Below are 14,636 nucleotides of genomic sequence, written 5' to 3'. Positions count from 1 at the left end.
AAACTAAATAAATAACAGGACACATTACCTGGCCTCCAGACATGTGCACAAAAAAACCATAAATTGTAATGGGATAGGTGCTTTGAGAGAAAAGTGGAGAACCTAGTTTTAGCTCAAGAGAAAATCATGAAAGATGCTATGAAGGAGGCAATCTTTGAGTTAGGAAAGGGGAAACAAGAGTATCCTGGATATAGGGTGAACAAAATCAAAGGGATGGGACAGTGCTGGCCATGGTCAATATGGGAATAATGAAAGGTGCAGCCAGAAAGCAAGGCTTTGGAGGTCTTGGGCCATGCTAGGGAGTATGGAGAGTGAGGGTGCTGTTTGGTAGGTAAGGAGTAGCCTCTGAATGACAGGGAGATGACAAAATTAGTGTTATATTTTAAGACAACTGTGATTTCTAAGAGAAGCTGGAAGATACTAGAGATAGGAAATTATTATGATAGTCCAGTTGAAGGGTGCCATAGTCTTGAACCAGGTAAGAAACAGTGAGATGAAAAAACCATGAATACATAGTCAGCAAGATTTATTGACTGACTATCTATGGGGACAAGAGAAAAAAAAACCCTGAAGATGACAGAGTTTGGGAGGCAACATAACTAGCAAATAGTGAGTCCATGAAACAAGCTGGGAAAGGAATTGGAAGAATTTGTGAAAGAAGTCAACTATCAAACACTGAGTTTCTTAGAATCAAAAACCCTAGATTTGACCTCTAACTGCGCTCTACTTCCTGAATGTCATCTTGAATCTCTCTGGGTCTCAGTTTCTCAACTGTCAAATGTGTGTGCATATGGGTCGGGAATGAGGAGGGCATGATTAGCTGTCTCAAGGCCCTTTCAGCCGTTAGGATTTTGTAAACTCATATGTTTGTGATCCTGGTGGCCCATCTTAGCAGACTTAGCAGGTAGCCCGAAACAGGGCTCTGGAAACAAGCAAATCAAAGAACAGCCAACAAGCAGCAAAATTCCACTCTGAGCTTGTGAAATCACAAGGATGGTACAAGATACAAATCTGGCATGCAGTTGTCACGGAAGTATTAATTATTTTCCCTGTTTGTTTTCTTTCACATACTTCCTCATTCTTTCCATTTTTCTCTCTTCTATCTTCCCATTTTTCCTTACTTAGGATTGTATAGCTTTTCAGTTTTTCCTCTGGTTAGCATTTCTTTCCCCTTCTTCACCCTCCTCTGAATCACTTCCTTTCCCTTTTCGTACTCTGTTACTCACAATTAACACTCTTTATCCCAAGAGGAGCAAAGATTAGTAGAATCTTGACCCATGCTCCCTTGACCCATGGAATTTAGACTGGGTGTTGCCTAACACTGAGTCTGTAAATCTGATTTCTCTCCTGGGCAGGAGCTGGGACAATAGTGCTCCCAAGGCAGTGAGACAAACCCTGGCACCCTTCACTTGGTCAGAGTCATACTCACCCCGTTTCTGGGCAACGGCCAGTCACTAATTCACCTCTCAAACCTCCCAACAGGTTAACAGAATCACACTTTTTCTCATCTCTGAGTAAGATTTTGAACAAAGTGGCACTTCAAATGTACTTTTACAAAAAGGCTACGAGGCAGGGCCCAGGTTAAACCTGTCCCTCTGGATGTAGGTCTGTCTCCCTTCTTGTGTTTCATTTTATCTTCTTAAATTTATTCTCCTTAACTTTACTGACTTCTTTGACAGTGAGCCCAAACAATATAGGCTTATCTATGATCCTATGGCATTTCCAAGATTGAAAGAAATGAGACAAAAAATAGAGATTTAAGAAAAGAAGAGAGGGGGGAAAGTACTTATGAAATACTGGGATTGTCCTCCCCACACCCACCCACCTTCTTTTCTGATTACAAATCAAAATCCTTGGAATCCTAAGCAACCAGGTTCATTCTATGCCTATGAAAAAGAGAAAGGGTGGGAGGACCCTAAAGGGAACCTGTCTGTGAGATTTTACAATGAGCTCCATTAGGAAGAAAAACGACGTTTTTGATGAGGTGGCTAGAACACCATTGGAATTTAAGACCCAAAATAAGTTCCTCTTCTTGTGTGCCTTTTCTCTCCCCTGCTTTTGGTTTTTTGTCTTGCTTCCTCACTTCTCCTTTCTCCCACTTTCCGCCCTATTTTTCCTTTGCGCTCTCTCTCCCCTCCTGTCAAATCCTCTTCTCGTCTCCTCAAGCTTGTGCCTCATCTGTCTCCCCCTTTCTCAGGGGAGTGGATGTGAGGAAAGGAAAGTAAAACAGAAAAAGAAAAGGCCAATGGGGGAAAAACACATGTAAGACAACCTAAAGGTAATTTTCTACAATTATAAATCTCTATAGATATAAAGCATAGACGTGACACTTTCACAAAACGTTGTAGTAAATTGAATCTTTTAACATTGAATCTTATTACTTCTAGTGTAGTAACAATAGAGGAGGACTGGAATGTTGAGGGTGGGTTTTGTTCTGCTCTGAACGCCATCATGGGCCAGAATGGGCCAGCACAGGAAAAGAGGACGCTTCAGAGGAGGCACTGGGAGAGTACCTGTTCTGCTTTTCTAAGTGATTCCTTTCCTTCTCCTTCTAACTCTTCCTCTTTGCCTCCCTCATCATACCCTTTCCCAACCTGCACTCTGAGCTTAGGCAACACAGCCAAGGCCTCCTTCTATCATACCAAAATTATGTAAATATTTATAGAGTACCTACTGGGCTGCCACATGCAATTGTACAAATTGTACACTGCCCAGTGTTGGGAAGCCCACTTACATTGGGGCCTATGTGCAGTGCATAACCTGCATAGCTATATGAGGTGGCCCTGGCCTACTGTATTCTAAATTTCTTTGAGACACTAGCTTGGCAGTGAGTTAAGAATGGAATCTCTTTCAGCTGCCTCTCCCAACATAGCTAATGTATCTGTGTGTATCTGTGTGTGTGTATGTGTATACATACATATGCATACATGTGCACATTTAAGGACTGAATTTGCAGAATGGAAGGGAAGGTTGGAGAACTAAGGATGGCCTTGCCAGGAACCAAATGCCCACCTCATCAGGGATATGAGGATAGAATTGAGGTGCCCACTCTTTTTTCACCTGTTCTGTCATGCTGCCACTAAAGTCAGCTAGTTTAGCACTGAACACTTAGTCTATACAGTCTCCCACCCAGATGCACACCATGAGCCAGAGGTAATGCACCAGAGGAAAACAATATGGCTGAAAAAATAAACGTTCATGCACAATAGTCCCCTGGCCTCCACATACACTCTATGGTCTCTGCCTATGCTTTTGTCACTTCTTTTTCCCTTTAAGAATGTTCTTAACATTGTCCTATGGTAGTGGTGGACAGGGAAGGGTGGCACTCAGGGTGATGTACTGGTTTCTACATTCACCTACAGAAAGTCCCAAGCCCTGCTATCTCTCAATATATTATAGAATTTAGAGAGAGAGTTCCTTTAAAGATAATGCAATATTCTATAATTTCATCCTTGTGTGTATGTGTGTGTGACAGAGTCAGACAGAGGGACAGATAGGGACAGACAGACAGGAAGGGAGATGAGAAACATCAATTCTTCGCTGTAGCTCCTTAATTGTTCATTGATTGATTTCTCATATGTGCCTTGATGGGGGGGGGGGGCTACAGCAGACCAAGTGACCCTTGCTCGAGCCAGTGACCTTGGGCTCAAGCTGGTGAGCCTTGCTAAAGCTGGCGACCTCAGGGTCTCGAACCTGGGTCCTCCACATCCCAGTCCGATGCTCTATCCACTGCACCACCGCCTGGTCTGACAATTTCATCCTTTGATTGATATATTCCATAACAATAAAATTTGTAAAGAAGGGCAAAAACGATGTTATACATACCATATTTAAATCTTGACTCCTGAAATTTAAAAAGTGGCTCTCAAATACTTAAATGGTGAATCATTTATATGTGGTAAAATGTAGATGATTTTTTTAATGGTAAGAGAAGTTTGTTACTAATAAAGACTTCATGTTATTACAATTGAAGTACTGTGAAAGTTACTTGGCCTCTTATTTTAATGAGCATATATTATATGCATGTAAATTTCATATATCTATGACTTATTTTAGGACTCAGTTTAGCAATGATAAAAAATTTGCAAATAATTCAATGATGTATCTGTGAATCTAAAAGGATAAAAGTTCATAATCTTAATCTTGACATCTTGATTTATTAGATTCTCAAATGGGTAGAAATAGCTTTAAAAATTTAAAGAAATTTAGAGGTTTCTTTAACATTGTTTTTTACTCATTTCAATCATTTACATTATGCATATTTAGTTTTTAAAAGCTTTTTACTGAACAGAAATGGCTTTATTCTGTATTTCAGACTTTTGAATTAATTGAACTGACTTCTCCATCTTTTTTTCCCCCAGAGAAATACAAACAACAAAACTTAAAAAAGAAGCACAGCTCAAGCAATAAAAAACAACACAAAGAAAAAACAGTGCAGTGTATTCCATGTGGCAGAAATAAAGTCTACGGTTAATCATAAAGCATTTAAATGTGTCAATCTAATTTCTTACATCTTAATTAGTGTGGATATTGATTTTAAAGGAAGATAGAGAAATATACAAAACTTAAGGTTTTTGATTCATAAACTCAATTTTCATCTGTAGGGCTTCTTTCCTTCGACATTGCTGATAAATTTGTTACGCTCTTTGGTTTTACTCTTCTCATTTGGACATTAGCTCAATATTATGTTGTTTCTAAGATTGAGTGCTGTGGGGTCATTGAAAACAGGACTGTGTTCTTTCTGTCCTAGAGTTCTAGCTGAGCACCTGGCCTGAGAGATGGTATTTATGGAATCAACCAATGCCTTATTAAGACAGGTTTTTAAAAAATCCCTATACTTTTAAAAATAAACAACAATCTTCATCCAAAAAAGTCGTTTGAATTTCTAAAAGCCACCACTTAATTCATTCGCAAAAAGCTGCCAGTCATTCTAAAATGTGCTTTGTATGCATTCTGAATCTTCACAATAATCTGAGAGTATTACTATTCTCCTGTTTTATGGACAGATGGTAAATGTGAAGCTTAGAAGGGTTAAGTAACTTGTTTAAAATCATACAGATATATATAAGTAAACGATGACAATGGCTGAAGTATTTAGAAGAGAAAATATAGGTGGGAAAGAGTCTATTGCAGTAATCCGGCAGAAGACGATGTCTTGGAGTAGGGGGTAGTAGTGGGGTTGGCGAGAAGTGGTTAAATTCTGGATATAAAGGTAGAAATGGAAAGATACCCGATGGATTTCATCTTCAGTAGAAAGAAAGCCTGAACAACTGAAATAGTAAGATTACCATGTACTGAAGAGAAGAAAACTAAACAAACATGAAGAGTTCTGGCATGTTAAATTTTTAATGATCATTAGAAATTCAAATGGAGATGCTGAGCCAATGGTTGAATATATGATTCTGGTGTTATGGCAGAAGTTTCGGCTAGAGACAAATTTAGAGTTAGCAGTGTATATAGATGGAATTTAAAACCACCGAGGCCAGCTACAATCAGGTAGGTAGTGAGGGATAAAGAACATGATGATCAGAATAAGGACAAATAATGCGTAAAGTGCCTGCATATACTAAGAGCTTTACATAAATAGATTCAGTCTTCACAACCCCTGTAAGAAGTTACTACTTCTATAATCATTAATTTATAGATAAGGACATTAAATCTTGGAGAAATTAAGTAACTTTCTTCTGATCAAACAACTGGCAAGTGGTAGAACTGGGATTCAAACCCAGGCAGAGAGAAGTAAAATACTGAATGTTAGGTATACTCCTAGGATACTTCAACTTTTAGTAATAAGGGAGATATAGAAGAACCAGCAAAGGAGACAGAGAAGAAGACTCCGGTGGCAGGAAGAGAAGCTATAGTGGACAGGAATCCAGAGGACAAAATGGAGAAAATGTGCAAGGGCATCAGACACTTGCTGGCGGGTCAAGGAAGATAAGGACTGAACACTGACTTCTGCATTTAACAAAATGGCTCTAATAGTTCACCTTGTTAAAAACTGGAAGCAGTGATGGAGTTAAATCTCAATCAGAGTGAGTCTAAGGATAGAAGGGACATGAAAGTTAAAGTCTCTGGAGTTCAGCACAGATACCAGCCCAGACCCAGTCAGAGATAGTTACATATGGACATGAATTAAAGCAGTAGCTGAGATTTGTCACATAAAACGGAAATTTGATTAGGAGCTTAGTGAGGAAAAGATATGAGTAATTTTATAGCCTTTTTTAGGAGAATAAAGAGAATTTCCTTTCTTTTGGCATCCAGTCCTGGTCTTTCTTTTATTAGAAAAATGTCCAAGTTCCAAATTTGCCTACCTTCTCTCTCCAAAATCAAACTTCTCCAGGACCATGTTTTATTTGTCTACACATCCCCAGCCTAGCACAGGACCACCCAAGAAGGTTATAAAGATAAGTGTGATAAGTGACTAACATCCTAAATACTGAATATGCTACTCTAAAGTTATTGTTGACTACTTTCTGTTTCCATAATAAGCTCATGTTTTCTTGTACTTCACTTGGTCATTCAAATTGATTTTTAAATAAGTTTTATCTTTTTAAAGTCATGTATCAGATCTTAATTTTTCTATTATTATGAGTATTTTCACATTAGTTTATTTTCTGTCCTTGTGCCTTTCCTTGCCTTATTTTCATTTACTATATAATATTTTACCTTTATGGACTTGCCTTGTCCCTTTCCCCACCTTACTTAATTCCTCCAGGACAGGGACTGTCACATTTCAGTTCCCTACAGCATAGTACTTAGCACATAGTAAGTGCTCAGTGTGTGTGTGTGTGTGTGTGTGTGTGTGTGTGTGTGTGTATATATATATATATAAATGAGTGCATATTAAAATCAATTAAGTTGAATGATACTCACCTGGACTGAATGATACTGATGCTAAATTAACCAAAGACAGTGGGACCTCTCATTTCACATGGCAACAACTGCTTAATATCCTTAGCTTAGGGACATAATCATTTTAGTTAGATTTATGAAAGTTTGAGAAGTACTACAAAACATCAAAATAACTAAACTCAATTAAATTAGAAAAGTTCATGGTTTATTGGTTTACTTTTGGGGTTTTTTTTTTTTGGTATTTAAAAATGTTAGATAGTTATTTAAAAATGTAACTAATAACTTGTTTCATAGCTTCTCTTATATCTGAACCAGTATTTTTCTTTTAATTTACATCATTTATGATCATCTGGTTTATACAATTGTAAGAGATTAGGCTACTAATTCAGTTATGAAAACTTTGGCTTTCACTAGTACATAGCGATGATAAAACTAAAGCGATATAGTAGCCTTAGCTAAGGGTTTCACACAGAACTGTATGGCAGAATCTTGAAAGCTGAGATTTCAGTCCAGTTGCAAATGGCTTAAATGCATTAGTAATATATCTCCCCCAAACCTGTAACAAAATAAAATAACACATTTCATTACATAAACATGTAATAGAGGCTGTTGGCAGATGAAGGGCTAAGCAGACGCCAGGATGAGGAAGGAGGAAGGGTATTTACTATGGCTCCTCTCCATTATACACTTGTTTTTTACAATTTGGCTTTCACTATTCACCCAATATGCTTGGTTACAAACTTGCCAGGGTGGCTCAGTGGGTGAACCTGCATTGTGACAAGGACGAACAACTTTTCTGAAAGGGTTTAAACCACAGATCACTCATTTCATTCTATTTTGGGATGAAATCATATTTTCTTAACTCTGTATGCTATCCATATTAGATTCCATATGCAGAAGCTACCAGAATCTTAAAACTGGGGGGAAATCTGTTATATTACAGATGAGAAAATTTAGGAAACTAAATTTAGGAAAAGTTTAGGAAACTTCTCACACAAGCAAATCACAGAACTTGTTAGCATCAATTTTAAAACTTAAATCCAGTCACTTTACCTCCTGTTTCTATATTCTCCACTCTTTCCTTCATTTTTGCACACAAGGCCAGTGAATTGAGTGATTTCAGGATTCTGGGGAGGACTTTATTAATTAGAGAATAATTTTTTTGTTTGCCATAGGGTCTACCCTCTTTTAAAATGAAAATGCCTTCAGGAAGTAAAAAATAATAACTGACAGGTGTATAGCACTTTACAAAGGAATTTCCACACATTTTGAGACATCAGCTGCTACCTCATACAGATAGTGATCATCTTTATATTAGGGTGTGGTCTTGTGACAGAGGCGGTCCAAGCGCTGGGGAAGAAGCCTACATAGCTGGAGAGTTTGTTTGGGTAGGGTGTTATGCAAAATTGCTTGGAACCAGGCAATTGGAATGTACAGGCAATGAGATGCTTTCTTAAATAGCTAGATCAATGGTTCATAACTGGAGGTGATTTTGCCCCCCCCCCCCCAGGACCTTTGGCAATATCTAGTGACATTTTTCATGGTAATAACGGGGGTAGTGGGGCTACTGACAACTAGGTTGTAGAGACCAAGGATGCTGCTAAACATCTTATAATGCACATGACAGCCTGCACAACAAAGAATAATGTAGCCCTACTGTCAATAGCCCCGAGGTTGATATGTCCTGAGCGAGAGGAAGAAAAATTCATTGAGGAGCAGAGGCGTCTTCTTCAATTATTGTTTTATGCATTTAAGAACTTAAAAAAGGAAATAGGTCACACACTTTTTTTTCTTTTTCTTTTTGCATATTCACTTTCTAGGGAATTCTGGAGACTTTATCTGGATTTCCTCGCACTGGATGTGGGTTGGCCCAGGTAACTCTAAACCCCATTCACTTGAGTTTTGTGGAACAGCTGTGGCCCTTGGCATTCGTCCTTTCTGATTTCTCAGAACTCGCTCCTAGCAGCCAGCCTTTTGGAGTCTTCGGCGGTAGCAAAGAATTCTTTCTGGGGGCACTGTGTGCAGTGCTCAAGTATGCCACAGGTTTTTGTTTTTAAACAAATGTTAGGTCGTGTGACGGACGTGTTTCATAGGACATGAGGAGTGGCCTCAGACGGAATCAAGTTTCTTCAGGAGCAGACAGCCATCCATGATGAGAAGAGTCAAGGGTTACAGAACGGCAGCCTGCTACCGACTACTCGCAGAGAAACGCCGCCTCGCCACCAAACCTAGTCCCTGCGATGAACCCCAAAGCGATCTCCTAGATGCCTGAGAGCCCCAAACAGCTTGCCTTTTATACTTCGAGGCGCGCAAGTGCGCGCGACCGGCCGCAGGAGCCGCAGAGCCGACCAATGAGCGGGTCCTGTCTCCGCGCCGGCTCGGGATTGGGCGAACCGCGCCAGCCTCTCTGCCTAGCAGCGGGTGGGGCGCGCCCAGGAGGGACTGGGATAGGCGCGCCCGTTACGCCAGTGGCCCGGGGACGCGTGCGCGGTCTCGCGGCGGCCGCGGGGGCCGGTCTCGCGCGGTCTCGAGGTGGAGTGGCTGGCGGCGGAGACGGCGGCGGCTGGCTGTGGGGCGGGGGCGGGGACTGAGGATTGCTAGGTGGGGAATCGGGAGTTTCTGGATTCTTTATTCGTATCTCTAAGTGCCGCTGGGGAGCTGTCGTTCCTGCAGTATTTCAGGGCGGCTGCGGCAGCAGGACGGCGGCCGCAGTGGCGCAGAGGTAAGAGACAGACCGGCGGCGGCTCGGTGCGGAGGTCTCAATCAACAGGTCCCGGGAGCGCGGCGGGGGAGGGGCGGCGGGCTCGCCCCTTCCCCCACACGCGGCGCGCTGGGCCCGGGAGGGACCCCGGCTCTCTGCGGGCTGCCCCGCGCAGCAGGAGCCGCAGCCTGCCGCGGAGGGCGGGAGCCTAACCTTTGTCCCTGGGAGGATCGCTGCCCGGCCTGTCCAGCCCCTCTGTCTGGACGGGGGACCCACTTTGGCGGGGCTCCTGTCTGCCTGGCGGCCCGAGCTGCAGGGGGCGCGGCGGCCGCCTCCTGGCCTCCGCCCCCGGTTGGTGGGCTCGGGACGCCCGGGACACCCTCGAGGCCGAGTCGGGGAAGTCGGCGGGCGAACGCTTTCCTTTAGAAGACGGAATGCAGTCAGCGTTCCTCTGCCTGACTCAGCTCCTGGTATTCAGCAGCTCGTTGCGTTCTGTAAACAAATAAACAGTTCCTACTTCCTTCTGACCACTTTTAAAGAAAAGCCTAATCTCGTAAATAGTTTCTGGTAATTTCCTCTTCAGTTTGCAAGGTGAACTTTGAAGCCTGTAAATTGTGGTAAGCTGCATTTAATGAAAGGCGGTTCAAACAATCTTTGGTGCAAATTATGTAACTTCCTAATAACTCACCTTATGTTTAGTTGATTGACATATAGTAATGTGTACGGAATTTTAGGTTTCAGTCGAAAGGTTTATTTTTTGGCAGTTGGCGCTAAAATGAAAATCTCATAGCTAGGGGAGGTTTTTAGAAGTACCGTAGCATGTAGTGAATGTTTTGTCTCCATACTCTTAGAATTGTAAGAATTTAGATTTGGAAAGCCTGTTAGAACAAAGATTTTGAAATTTTGATTTTACTGACAATGCGAAAGGCGTTAATATTTCTGCTTTTTAAAAAAGTAATATGTCTTAATGATTGTATTCTAATTATGCTTTTGGATTATACCAGAAGTTAATAGCCTATTAAATTCTACGAGAGGAACGAATGACATGTTGGTTATTGGTGTTTTTGCAAAATAAGTATTGGTGGTAATGAAATTGTTAAATGGCTTTTTTGGATTATGAAGTACTGATTTTTTTTTTTTTACCCGGTGAACATGGCATGTTACAGGTTTTTAAAGGGTCTTTATAGGTGAAACAGGCAAAAATGCAAATGGCAATTCATTTTATCATTGTTTTTTAAAAAAAGCGAGTGAATCTTATTGTGTACTTGAGTGACTTTGGACTTGACAGTAAAGATGGGCTCAGTAATATTTTGTTTTAGAATGTTAAAATAAGAGAGGATACAGTATGTTTTACCTGAGAGTGAGCTGTTTCCATGTCTTTCTTGTGATATTGATTGAAAAGCTTATCAAGACATACTGAGAAATTTGGTTGATTTTATGTATCAATATACTAAGATGTCCTCCTTTCTCTGAGAGGTTCTGTTTTCGGGGTGTCTGAAAAAAATAATTTCTCAGCATTGAGGCTTTAGAATATAATTTTTTTATTGAGTCATAGAATTGTTGAGTTGGAAATATTCTTAGTGGTTGTGTAGCCTTCTTAATTTTACAGGAAAAGTAAAATGAGGTTTATGTAGTTCATAGTCTGACTGCTAGTTATTTGCAAAGTTGGAACTAAGTGCTAAAATGCTTGTCTCCAGATTCCAAGTGTGGTGCTCCTTTCAGTATATACTATCGTTAAATAAACAACCCAGTGCTACTCGACTCAAAGTCATGTATGTAGCCAGCGGCGGGATTCTCTTCCTTATTTTTTTCCTTTCCTTTTTTTTAAAAAATTTTTTTTGTGTGACAGAGACAAGGAGAGGGGCAGATACGGACAGATAGACAGGAAGAGAGAGAGATGCGAAGCATAAATTCTTCGTTGTAGCACCTTAGTTGTTCATTGATTGCTTTCTCATATGTGCCTTGACTAGGGGGCTACAGCAGAGGGACTGACCCCTTGCTCAAGCCAGTGACCTTGGGCTTCAAGCAAGGGACCTTTGGGCTCCATGATCCCACACTCAAGCCAGCGACCCCGCACTCAAGCCAGCGACCCCGCACTCAAGCTGGTGAGCCCATGCTCAACCTGGTGACCTCAGGGTTTCAAACCTGGGTGCTCCATCCCAGTCTGACGCTCTATCCACTGCACCACTGCTTTTTCCTTTCCTTTTAAAAATAATCACTAGCCACATTTAATTCATTCCCTTACTGAAGGGTTGTTTTCAGTTTTTCAGTATTTCAAACAATGTTCAGTGAATATCTTGTGCGTCTCTACTCGAGCACATGTGTGAAGATTTCCCTAGAATGTGTACTTACCTGTAAGTCAGGGGTCCCCAAACTTTTTACACAGGGGGCCAGTTCACTGTCCCTCAGACCGTTGGAGGGCCGGACTATAAAAAAAACTATGAAAAATCCTTATGCACACTGCACATATCTTATTTTAAAGTAAAAAAACAAAACGGGAATAAATACAATATTTAAAATAAAGAACAAGTAAATTTAAATCAACAAACTGACCAGTATTTCAATGGGAACTTTAGGCCTGCTTTTGGCTAGTGAGATGGTCAATGTCTGGTTCCATATTTGTCACTGCTAGCCGTAACAAGTGATATGACACACTTCTGGAGCCGTAACGCGTCTGTCCCGCGTCACTGGAAGTAGTATTGTATGTGAGCGACACCGTGCTTTGCGGCGCCGCCACATACAGTACACTGACCACCAATGAAAGGTGCCCCTTCTGGAAGTGTGGTGGGGGCCGGATAAATGGCCTCAGAGGGCCGCATGCGGCCCGGGGTCGTAGTTTGGGGACCCCTGCTGTAAGTGGAATTGCTGGGCCATTGATTAATGTGCGTTTTCAATTTTACTAACTGCAGCCAAATTATCCTCTAAAGTTGTAACGATTTACTTTCCTGCCAGCAGTATCTGAGTCATTCTTGCCCACACTGGGAATGGTCATATTGGCATTGTCAGATTTTTATATTTCTACCAATCTGATGGCTGAGAAATGTTGCATTTGTATCTTTCTTCCAAAAAGACTTTAACTTTATTTTTAATTTACATGAAATGAAATTAAGTCTTTTCATTGTACAGTTGTTTTAACAAGTGCATAAATCTGTGCAACTACCAAAATCAAGAGAGAGAACAGTTTGAGCACTGCAGAATCCCTTGAGCTGCTCTTCTATAATGAACTCTTCTCCACCGTAACCCCTGGCAAAACTAATAATCTATTGTCTTTCTCCATACTTTGTCTTTTCCACAGTGTCATATATGTAAATGAAATTATACAGTATTTAATCTCTTGAGTCTGGTTCCCATCATTTAGCACAATACATTGGAGCATTCACCCCTGCTGTTGAGGGTATCAGCAGTTCTTTCGCTGGTGGAGATTGGGTTCTTCCACAGAATTGGAAGAAAAGCATTTCGGGGATACACATGAGAGGGTGAGGTATAGTGGTCAGGTTTATTGGGATAGTAATAAATGACTGTCCCCAGGCTCCTGGTGTCTCATTCATGGCCAGCTGGTTCATCTTGGTCTTGCTGTGGAAGAAGTCTGGACTTGTCTTCATCAAACCCAGAAGAGCCGGTTTCCTTGGCTGTAGAGAACATTTTATGAATTTGACCCCAAAGGCAAGGAAAGTAAAGGCAGTAATAAATGAATGGGACTATATCAAGCTAAAAAACTTCCGCACAGCGGAAGAAACCGGCCACAAAACAAAAGGCATCCAACCAAATGGGAGATGATATTCACAAACAACAGCTCCGATAAGGGGTTAATATCCAAAATATAACAAAGCTGAACAACAAACAAGCAAGCAATCCAACTAAAAAATGGGGACCCTGGCCAGATAGTTGGTTGGAGCATCGTCCTGAAGCACAGAGATTGCTGGTTCAGCCCCTGGTCAGGGCACATACATCAGAAACAGCTTGGTGTTCCTGTCTCTCTCTCTTCCTGCTCTGTCTCTCTTTAAAAAAAGAGAAAGAAAGAAAAGAAGTGGGTAGAGGACCTGAACAGACACTTCTCTCTATAAGATACAACAAATGACCAACAGATATATGAAAAGATGCTCATCTTTGCTAGCTGTTTGGGAAATGCAAATCTAAACTGCAATAAGTCACCATTTCATACCTGTTGGATTGGCTGCTATCAACAAGATAGGTAGTAAGTGTTGGGAGAGGCTTTGGAGAAAAAGGAACCCTCATTCACTGCTGATGGGAATGTAAACTGGTACAGCCACTATGGAAAACAGTATATTGGTACCTCAAAAATTAAGAGTAGAAATACCATATGACCCAGCAATTCCTTTACTGAGTATTGATAAAAAAAACCTGAAAAACATTAATAAGCAAAGACACATGCACTCCCATTTTTTATTGCTGCATTATTCATGGTGGCCAAGGCAATTTACATTCCTGCCAACAGTATCTGAATCATTCTTGCCCACACTTGGAAATGTCAGGTTGGTTTTGAGGGTGGAGAAGGGGGAGCATAAGCTAAGGAATTTAGCACTCTATAGAGGCTGGAAAAAGTTAGGAAAGGATTAAACTTTAGAATCCACAGAAAAGAATTCAGAGTACAACCATTATGGAGGAAAGTATGGTGGTTCCTCAAAAAACTGCAAATAGAACTACCATATGACCCAGCAATCCCTCTACTGGGTATATACCCCAAAACCTCAGAATCATTGATACGTAAAGACACATGTACCCCCATGTTCATTGCAGCACTGTTCACAGTGGCCAAGACATGGAAACAACCAAAAAACCCTTCAATAGAAGACTGGATAAAGAAGATGTGGCACATATACACTATGGAATACTACTCAGCCATAAGAAATGATGACATCAGATCATTTACAGCAAAATGGTGGGATCTTGATAACATTATACGGAGTGAAATAAGTAAATCAGAAAAAAACAAGAACTACATGATTCCATACATTGGTGGAACATAAAAACGAGACTAAGAGACATGGACAAGAGTGTGGTGGTTACCAGGGGTGGGGGGAGGGAGGATGCAGGAGGGAGGGAGGGAGAGAGTTAGGGGGAG

At 41.1% G+C, this 14,636-nt stretch overlaps 2 protein-coding genes across 7 annotated transcripts in view; both read left to right on the top strand.

The window, feature by feature from the left end:
• The window catches only part of GARIN2 (golgi associated RAB2 interactor family member 2), a 40,801-nt gene extending 36,398 nt beyond the window's left edge, over positions 1-4,403 (top strand). For both annotated transcript variants that reach the window (XM_066276033.1, XM_066276032.1), the window contains exon 8: positions 4,362-4,403. The gene's annotated coding sequence lies outside the window, so the exon portion shown is untranslated. The remainder of the gene's footprint in view (positions 1-4,361) is intronic.
• A 4,936-nt stretch (positions 4,404-9,339) lies between these two features.
• The window catches only part of PALS1 (protein associated with LIN7 1, MAGUK p55 family member), a 91,282-nt gene continuing 85,985 nt past the window's right edge, over positions 9,340-14,636 (top strand). For 2 of the 5 annotated variants that reach the window (XM_066278148.1, XM_066278146.1), the window contains exon 1: positions 9,340-9,574. The gene's annotated coding sequence lies outside the window, so the exon portion shown is untranslated. Of the gene's footprint in view, positions 9,575-9,846; positions 10,171-14,636 lie in introns of those variants that run through there. The other 3 variants (XM_066278150.1, XM_066278147.1, XM_066278149.1) reach the window with 2 other exon arrangements.

This window comes from Saccopteryx bilineata, chromosome 4 (assembly GCF_036850765.1).
Source record: "Saccopteryx bilineata isolate mSacBil1 chromosome 4, mSacBil1_pri_phased_curated, whole genome shotgun sequence".
Lineage (NCBI taxonomy): Eukaryota > Metazoa > Chordata > Mammalia > Chiroptera > Emballonuridae > Saccopteryx > Saccopteryx bilineata.
This window is presented reverse-complemented; position numbering and strand designations above follow the sequence as displayed.